We start from the raw sequence: 9,945 nt of genomic DNA, 5'->3' as shown, positions 1-9,945 counted from the left end.
TATAGGAGCACTATATTGTATGTTAATCACCGACGGTAGGTATAGACAAATAATGTTGATATACGGTGAATAGGAGTACTGTATTGCATGTTAACCACCGACGATAGATATGGATAACTACTGTTGGTAGACGGAATATAGGAGCACTATATCGCATGTAAACTACCGACGGTAGGTTTAGAAAAAAATAAATAATAGACGGTATATACATGTAGGAGCATTTTATTGCATGTTAATCACCGACGGTAGGTATAGATAAATTATGTTGATAGACGGTATATAGGAGCACTATATTGCATGTTAATCACCGACGGTAGGTATAGACAACTGTCAATAGACTGTGTAATGGAGCACTGTATTGTATGTTAACCATCGACGGTAGGTACAGACAAATACTGTTGATATACGGTGTATAGGAGCACTATATTGTATGTTAACTATCGACAGAAGGTATAGACAAATACTGTTGATAGACGGTATATAGGAACACTATATTGTATGTTAACCACTGACGGTAGGTATAGACAAATACTGTTGATAAACGGTAAATAGGAGTACTGTATTGCATGTTAACCACCGACGGTAGGTATAGATAAATACTGTTGGTAGACGATATATAGGAGCACTGTATTGCATGTTAACCACCGAAGGTAGGTATAGACAAATACTGTTGGTAGACGATATATAGGAGCACTGTATTGTTATTGGTTGCTGTCTTTGATATTAATTTTACGTTTATCGTTTCAGCATTAATCGGGCTGTTAGTTTTCGTTTTTCGTCACATCTAGTCAGGAATAGGTTTTAATTGCATTTTACATGAATACATATGTGTAACTCATGTCTGATTCACATTTGTTTGTCTTTGGTGGATAAGTTTTCCATTGGCAATATTACCACATATCTTCTGAATTTTCATTGCATCATCTAAACATGTAAAATTAGTATATAGAAAATATATACGTATAGATAATACATATATAATATAAAAAAGTAGATGTTGTATGATTGTCAATGAGACAACAGTAGTGTTTGTGGGACAGAATGACCCCCATTAAGGTGGTCGTCGGACGCTGACGCCATATTCGAAAGTTGGCGCAGACGCCGACGCCATATTTGGGCCTTAAAGCGGACGCCATAGTCGACCCTGAAATCAAGACGCAAACTTCGGGTTGGACCATGTTACTTGGACATCGAGACGCCGACGCCATATTTGGGCTTAAATCCTGGACGCTATATCTTAATGTTTGACCAGGCTACCCTCCAGGGTGAATACTTTTAGTGACCCTAGAAAGAGTTTTTCAAGACCTGCTATACATCCATGTAGGTGTTTTAAGATTTTTTTTTCTTTTCTTCTGTTTTTTTTCTTTCTTTTTTCATTATTTTTTTTTGTATCATTATTTTTCATTTAACCAAATAGTGCTACGAGTTTACTGTCATTCTGAATCGTGTCAGTGGATGAAAAGTTGTTGATAATGTCCTTCATCTCGAGTCCCGACATCTCAATTTGACGTAATAAATGCAATACAGGCCACATGTATCTGAATCATCGGGTTGGATTTGATTGCAAACCACACAGTATTTCGGTCCATTAAAGATGAGTACATTTCTGAAATAGCGTTAGTACTTTTCCGGTAATCGTTCTAAGGAGTCGAAAAATTCTGATGGACCCGATGCGGGGAAATGAAATGCAACCCAATGACTCCCCTTTTGATCACAGTTGTCCGTATTGACCACAAACCTTCTACGCCTGTCGCTCACATATCTAGGCAAGTCTTCTGCACAGCAAACGGTCACGGGCAATCCACTCAAAGCATCCTCTACATCTTTCCCGGTCATCGTTAAGGGCAATGCCGTTTTATTCCCACAACCTTGCTGACGTTGGGCTTCTCATCCACGTAGGTGAGTAAACACTAAGTACTCCGCAATCCTGACAGGCGATGAGATCTTTCCGTGTTTCAGCATCCTGTGACGAAATATGTGTTGTCTCGTCGGCAATATCTTGGTCTGATGAGACCGAACTATCGTCTTCAAAAGTATTCGAGAGACGGTCGTCATCCCTCTGTCCGTCTGGTGTCTCTCCTTGACCGACCTGCAAGACCTCTGTGTGCAATCTGGAGGCTTCTGGGGTTCTAGCTTTTAGGTCAACAAGAAAGTACCCGAAAGGTGTCCTCTTTGCCTCTTCAAATTTCCGGAGAAAGAAGTCCCCTCGAGAAGGATACATCTGTCGGCCAAGAGTCACGATGGGCTGTCGATCAATGGGGTTATTAAAGAGAATGAGATAATGACAGTTTCGTCTCTGGGTGGGGTCTTTGCCAAAGTATAAATTCTGATTTAAAACGACGACCGATAAATTCCTATGGTGACACCCTTCCGTAAACAAATCATTTATTCTGGAGTCTTTGTCCGATGTCGACATGAGGTCATCTAATAGGATAATGTTTCGAATGTTGGGATCGAAAAAATCGTCCCTTTCGAGATCAAAAGAAATTCCACGAATGAATTCAACGCGTGGAAGCACTGCATGTTCGTTGTATTTCCTCGTAAAGAGGTTGCCACCTTTTATACAACCAAACGATCCTGTCTGGACTAGGACTTCACAGTTTTTTTATGTGTTGAAACAAATAAAATAAAATAAGTTTTATCGCAGGAGGTTGGACCGGACACAATCAGGGTGAAAGGGTGTCTAAACACGAAAGCCTTCTTCTGCTGCTTTTGCTGCTGCTGCTTCTTTTTCTGCTGCTGCTGTTACTGCTTTTGCTGCTACTGGGTAACACCTGGGTGGTATAGTGGCTCATCGGAAGAATGCTTACTCCTTATATGTCTTTGAAGATCGTGCGGCCACACATACACTTTACAGCAAATATTGCAATTAAACATACTCGTAATTTCCTAAATGACAGTGAGTAGTTTCCTCTTATAGATTTACTTCACTTCCTTCGAAAATATAGCAAGAGAAATACATGGTCATCTTTTAGACGACATATTTGAAGATGATCGTATCTCAAAACAAATTCGATGTGATACAATTCATTCCTGGTTACCGCGCAATAGACTGGTTTCCCAAACGTCACGTCCGTGATATCTTCATTTAATCGTATCGACTGGAGAATATGGAGAGATTTTCCCTAACGTACGACTGGTGCACGAAATCGGAACAGAAGTACATACGTCTCGTTTAGGCTTCTAATTCCGGTATGAACGACACCTTCAATGCACATTCCCACGATCCATCGTATAGCGTTTTGCAAGGCGCACTTTGAAATTGCCACGTACGTTATTTTCAAACGATGGATGAAAGCGAGTTTTCGCTATTAATAAATAAACAAAACTCGTCCATAGTGTTAATTCCAGTGAAACCTTTAGTATCTCTCTTACAGCTTTGTTTTTAAGGAAATAAACGGAAATAGTAATTGATTGCTTAACGTCCAGTGGCAAATAATTCATGAATGTTTAGAACACGTTAACCATAAATACAATAGGTATAGGTCTTGTAAAAGAGGCCACCCCGCGGGATAAAGAGTATATTGGATAGGAACATAAATTTTGCCTTGCAATAGGCTAAAATGTGTTGTGTATAAGTACAGTAGACTAATTTATCTTCTATACGGTTGAAATAATTTTTATAGTCAATACAATTTTTTGTGTTTCCGTATAATTAATGAATCCTCCTGATCATCTTTCTTCCTTAAGCATTTAGTAATCTTCATCATAATTTTATGTTAAGGACTATATAGACATAAAACTTGTTTGATTGGACCGTATGCTAAGAGCCGGCCACCTACAGAGCCAGAATCATCTCATTTATACCGGTTCAAACCGGTTCTTGTTTCTCTGCACGTACATAATTCTTGCACGTGCACAAACAAACAAAAAATGCTACTGTAATTATATACTGTAACAGTCGTATTTGTTTGTATTCCTTTATAATTTTTTTTATAGTTTAACATCCCATAATTTTTAATTCCTTATATTTAAGCAGCCGTATATTTCTCTATTCGATATATTTTACCAGTCCCTATTTCACTATTCTTTATATTTATTTTGGTCATATTTCTTTATTCCTTATTTTTCTCGCCCATATCATTCTTTATTTATTTTTTCGTCCATTATTCTCTATTCTGTAAACCCAATCCAAACTCCTTGTATATAAATATTGATTGATTAAATATATTATCCGTGTATTTTTGAAGATAAAAACCAACTACGACCGTGGAATTTTCAAATATATAGTTAAGATTATGTTAAATGAGAAACAATTTTAAATGACCAGACGTGGTTTTAGTTAATCATTTGGGTTGAAATCCTAATCATATGATAGTAATTATATGTGGTTGAAATGATTTGGAATGCAATACTACTCAATGTTTACGGTTGTCATTCTTATCTAAAAGATAAAGATAATTATTTAATGTCACAGACTATATTTTTATAATTGGTGTCCGTTAATTAGAACCAAATAAAAAAGTGTACACCTGTAAACATATTATTGAAAGAAAGTGTATAAAGATACTTATTTTTAATCACCACATGTGCTTTATCTCTTAATCTAATTATTTGAGATGTCATGTTAAACAGGACCATAGGATATTAATTAAGTGGTTCAAATAAGTCGGAAAGCTATGGACGCCCATAGGACCTCCCACAAATATAATTTGAATTCGAAATCACGAATTTAAATCGTTATTACGAATTTTATAATTCGTTATAACAGCTTAAATTTGTGAGAACGAATTGTTGGAAATCGTTATATCAGATTTTGTAATTCGTTACGAATTATTACGAATTAAATTCGTTATCACAATTTTGTGTAATGTGTGATACCGAATTAAAATCGTTATAACGAATTGTATAAATGGTTATTACGGATTAAATTCGTGATAACGAATTTGTGGAATTTGTTATCACATTTTTTTTAATGTAATTTGTGATTCCAGATTAAAAACATTTTCACCTAAATTTGAACTACCTCACCTGGTACACAGGGTTAAGTTAGCTTTTTTCTCTTTACTGAAACCTTTTGGTCAAAGTTAAACAAACTTGACCACGAGTAATTTAGTTTTAACGATTTCTATTTTAAAAATTAGCAAAATTGATTGGACACTTAATTTGGTTGTTTGTTGGTTTTGTTTTTGTAAATTAGCGCTGAATGGGCACAAGTTCAGAACGGTAAAAGTGACGTCACCCAATTTCAAACTTGATCATCAGACTCAGTGTTTTGTGTTAATAAACATTGTGTATTAATTCAATAACATTTGGTTGAGGCAAACTAAATGTAGAGAGCGGAAATTACAGAATAAACACTACGTCTTTGACCATTTGTAAAGGGGCATAACTCACGAACTATAAAAGCGACGCCCTTCAATTTCAAATTTTATCTGTGTGTTTTAGTAATTGGCATAGTGTATAAGTTGAATTTATAACATTTGGTTGAGGCAAACGGAAACCATTTCTGGGAACGTACCCGACAAACGGACTGGACTGACGGACAAGGGCTAGACTAAACTTCTTCCACGCCTAGCGGCGGGGGCATAAAAAATGTGTTTGATACCCATAATTCGTGACAGTAACATTTGTATTCCTTTTTCTTAATTTAAAGTCTTCTCAGACAGGCGATTTCCTTCGTGTGTATCGCCAATTAATATATTTTACACAGAAGCAAAAAAATTAGTTTCGGCAACATGGTTAATCGAAGTGTAATACCTAAGATTTTCATCCCTAGGTTTACATTTCGATAAACCATGTTGGCGAAACTATATCCGTTGCATCTGTGTAAAATGTATCCAGGTACACACACTAATGATATTCACCGCTTAAAAAAACTTTGGTAGAAAATAAAAAATAAAAATATTTCGGTCAAGAAATATGAGAATTAGACATATTTTCCCCCGGAGAGTTTCGGTGTGTAAACTGGGTCACTGGCTAATAAACCCACCCGTTTACACGACAAAAATTTCTAGGTATAGTGTAAAATGCGTTAAAACTAAATTGATTGCGGTCAAGTTTGTTTCACTTTGTCAAAAAGGTTTTAATGAAGAAGATTTTTGTAAAAGTAATAAACAGCGATGGGTGCAGAGTGAGGAAGAAAGCTCTTTTTATTCTGTGTGCCATGTGAGCTAAAAATCTGTGATAATGAATTTTAATCTGAAATTACCAATTACAATAAAAACTGTGATAACGAATTCTACAAACTCGTTATCACAAATTTAATCAGTTTAAACAAATTCTACAATTCGTTATAACGATAAAATCGTTATAACGAATTTATCGTTATCACAAATTACAAAAAATTGTGATAAGGAATTTAATTCTTAATAACGAATTACAAGATCTGTTATAACGATTTTCACCAATTCATTATCACAAATTTAATCTGTTAAAACGAATTATAAAATTCGAGATAACAATTTAAATATGTGATTTCGAATTCAAATAATTTTATATTTTTGGGAGGTCCTAAATGGGCTTCCGTAGAAAGCAATACTACTGAATGTTTCACGATTGTCATGTTAATAAGATAAGAAATCCAAAAATTAAAAAGATAAAGACAAATATTTTATGTATTGATATCAAACATTTTAATCCAATTCTCTTTACACGGGAATAGTTCCGCCTACTGCATTGAGTGACAGTTTTTCTGATTAATATAAATAGTATATCTTGGAGAATTCTTACAGTTGTTATAAACATGTATAAGCAGTTAATTATTTAAGAGGTAGAAGATTCTTTTCAGAATTATCACAGACTTATTACCTAGGGGTTGGGTAAGCGTTTATCAAAGACAAATTCTCGTCCATTTTCGAGAATATACCGTCCACTTTTAAGGGTATGACGTCACTTTAAAGGGTAGTCTGATGCAACATTAAGGTATAGCGTCCAAGTTTAAAGCCCAAATATGACGTCGGTGTCTCGATGTCCGAATCATACAGTCCAACCTCAAATTCGCGTCCCGATTTCATGGTCGACCATGGCGTCCGCGTTAAGGCCCAAATATGGCGTCGGCGTTCACACCCAGGTCCAAATATAGCGTCAGCGTCCGACTTCCACCTTTATGGGTTCATTCTGTCCCACAAACACTACTGACAACTCTCCACAAGAGACCAAAATGGCACAGAAATTAACAACTATAGGTCACCGTACGGCCTTCAACAATGAGCACAGCCCATACCGCATAGTCACCTATAACAAGTCCCGAAATGACAATGTGAAACAATTTAAACGAAAAAACTAACGACCTAATTTATATATAAAAAATGAACGAAAAACAAATATGTAACATATAAACAAACGACAACCACTGAATTACAGTCTCCTAACTTGGGACAGGCACATACATACAGAATGTGGCGGGGTTAAACATGTTAGCGGGATCCCAAACCTCCAAAAATCTGGGACTTTGGTGTAACAGTACAACATAAGAACGAACTATAAAAATCAGTTGAAAAAGGCTTACTCATCAGATGGAAAAAAATACAAATATATCAGATCCATACAATACATACAGACCATATATCGAAACCAATATATACTAAGCATTTAGCCAATCAAACAAAATGCATCTTAGAACCAAAGATCATTTTCACACTGTATATGGGTTAGAGATCTTAAAACAGAGTTTTTTTTGGACACTGTATATGGGTCAGAGATACAGTTTGTATACAGACTGAATCTAAAAATTAGACCCATAGATAAAGCATACAGAAAATGCATACAGACTGTATATAAGAGCCACAGGCAGTGCACACACTTTATCTTGCAGTAACAGGCAAAACATACAGACTTTTATTTCAACTTGGAACAACTTACAATGCATACATACTGTGTCTCTGATCCATAGACAGTGTTAACCGACCAAATCTAAGATATACCGACAATAGAAGTATCTTAGACTCATAGTCAAAACAATGTATAAAGACTAAGAACGACGTACAATACATAAACTTAATTTAATTTACAACAAAGAAAATGCATACAGACTGTATCTGGGAAGCACAGACAATGCATTGACTGTGTGTAATCAAAGAACCTTTGTGAGCACGCTCACATACTTCACAGCCCGACATTGTCACTAAGCAAACAAAATTTCAACAGATTATTTAGTTCAAACACGCATGAAATTCTGTTGTGTAATTTCAGAAGATATGCAGAAGTATATTTAGGCCGAAATTCTAAGTTCAGAAGGCATAGTTCCTACTTCCTAACAAGAGTACACACGTTGAAATTTCTCGCCTTATTTATGTTGATAGACCTAAATATAAAGTTTTACTACAATTATCACATAAACTTATTAATAACATGACCAAAGAAAATGAGATCAAGGTCATATGACCAAAATGAGGAATACATTTACACCTTTCAATCATTCAATACAAATCAGGTCAAGGTCAGATGACACTTGGCACAAAAACTAAACACTGAACAATGAACCTCGAAAATGAGGTCAAGGTCAAATGAGACTTGCGAGGCTGACATCATAAGATATTTCCAGACACCGAATAAAGTTGACCTATTGCATATAGTATTAGAAAAAACGAACAAAACTCAAAAGCTTAACTTTGACCATTGAACCAAGGAAATGAGGTCAAGATCAGATGACACCTGTCAGTTGGACATGTACACCTTACAATCCTTCCATACACCAAATATACTAGACATATTTCATATAATATCTGAGATATAAACTTGACCACCAAAAACTTAAACCTTTTCGTTGATACATGAAATGATGGCGAGGTCAAGTGAAAACTGTCTGATGGGCATGCTGACCAAGGTACGCAAATACTAAACATAGTTACCCATAATATGAGAGAAATTACAAAATACTTTAACTTTTTTTCAAGTAGTCACTGAACCATGAAAATGAGTTAAAGGACAATGGACATGTGACAGACGGAAACTTCCAAACTTAAGGCATCTGCATTTAAAGTATGGAGCATCCAGGTCGTTCGCCGTCTAAAATATAAAGCTTTTAAGAAGTGAACTAACGCTGTCGCCGCCGCCGCCGGATCACCATTTCTAATATAAGTCGCAGGCTCGACAAAAACAAGAATGTGTCCATCGTACACCGTTCCCCACTTGCCCTATCATTTTCTTTGTTCAGTGGACCGTGAAATAGGGGAAAAAACCTTCTTTGGCATTAAGCTTAGAAAAAAACATATTATTGGAAACATATGTACTAAGTTTCAAGTTTATTGGACCTGACCTTCAACAAAAAATACCTTGACCAACACATTTAACCTGAAGCGAGAAAACGGACGAAGGAGCAGACGCATAGACCGGAAAACTAATGCCCATTTACTATCGTAGGTGGGGCATAAAAAATTAATCATGATTTTCTGCCAATATGCACATTTACATAGCATGTCCTAACTATCTAAACAATTCATGAAACTCTGTTGTGGTCTTTAGACAGATTTTATGACAAACTGTTGTAGGAGTATATAGGAAATCAATGAATTGATAATTTCATAATTTCCTCATTATCTACAAAGATTTATAAAACTCTGTTATGTGGTTTCAGAGGAGTTGCAATAACGAGAACAGGACTGACAGACCGATGGATCAAAAACATTGTACCATAAAGAACTTTGTTTGGTTTGGTATAATAAAGGGTCTGCTAAATAATGTAAGGCTGAGATAAATTAGTCATTTGGTCACACCAGTTTTTTGGCGAGGTTCGTTTTGTTCAGTCTGTGATGTTCTTTGTTGTGTTTTGCATTCTGTTGTTTGTTTTTTAATCTTTCTCTTTTTTTTTGCCGTGGTTTTGTCAGTTTATTATTGACTTATGTGTTTGAATAAGCCTTTAGTATCTTTCGCCTCTCTCTTCGGTCAATTTGATTATGTGGGACATACAGATTTAGACCCAAACTTGTCTCTGATTGTTTCGTGATTATTGCAGATGTAAATCATACTATAAAATTGAGTATGGAAATGGGGAATGTGTCAAGG

The sequence above is a fragment of the Mytilus edulis genome, chromosome 1, assembly GCF_963676685.1.
Source record: "Mytilus edulis chromosome 1, xbMytEdul2.2, whole genome shotgun sequence".
NCBI lineage: Eukaryota > Metazoa > Mollusca > Bivalvia > Mytilida > Mytilidae > Mytilus > Mytilus edulis.
This window is presented reverse-complemented; position numbering follows the sequence as displayed.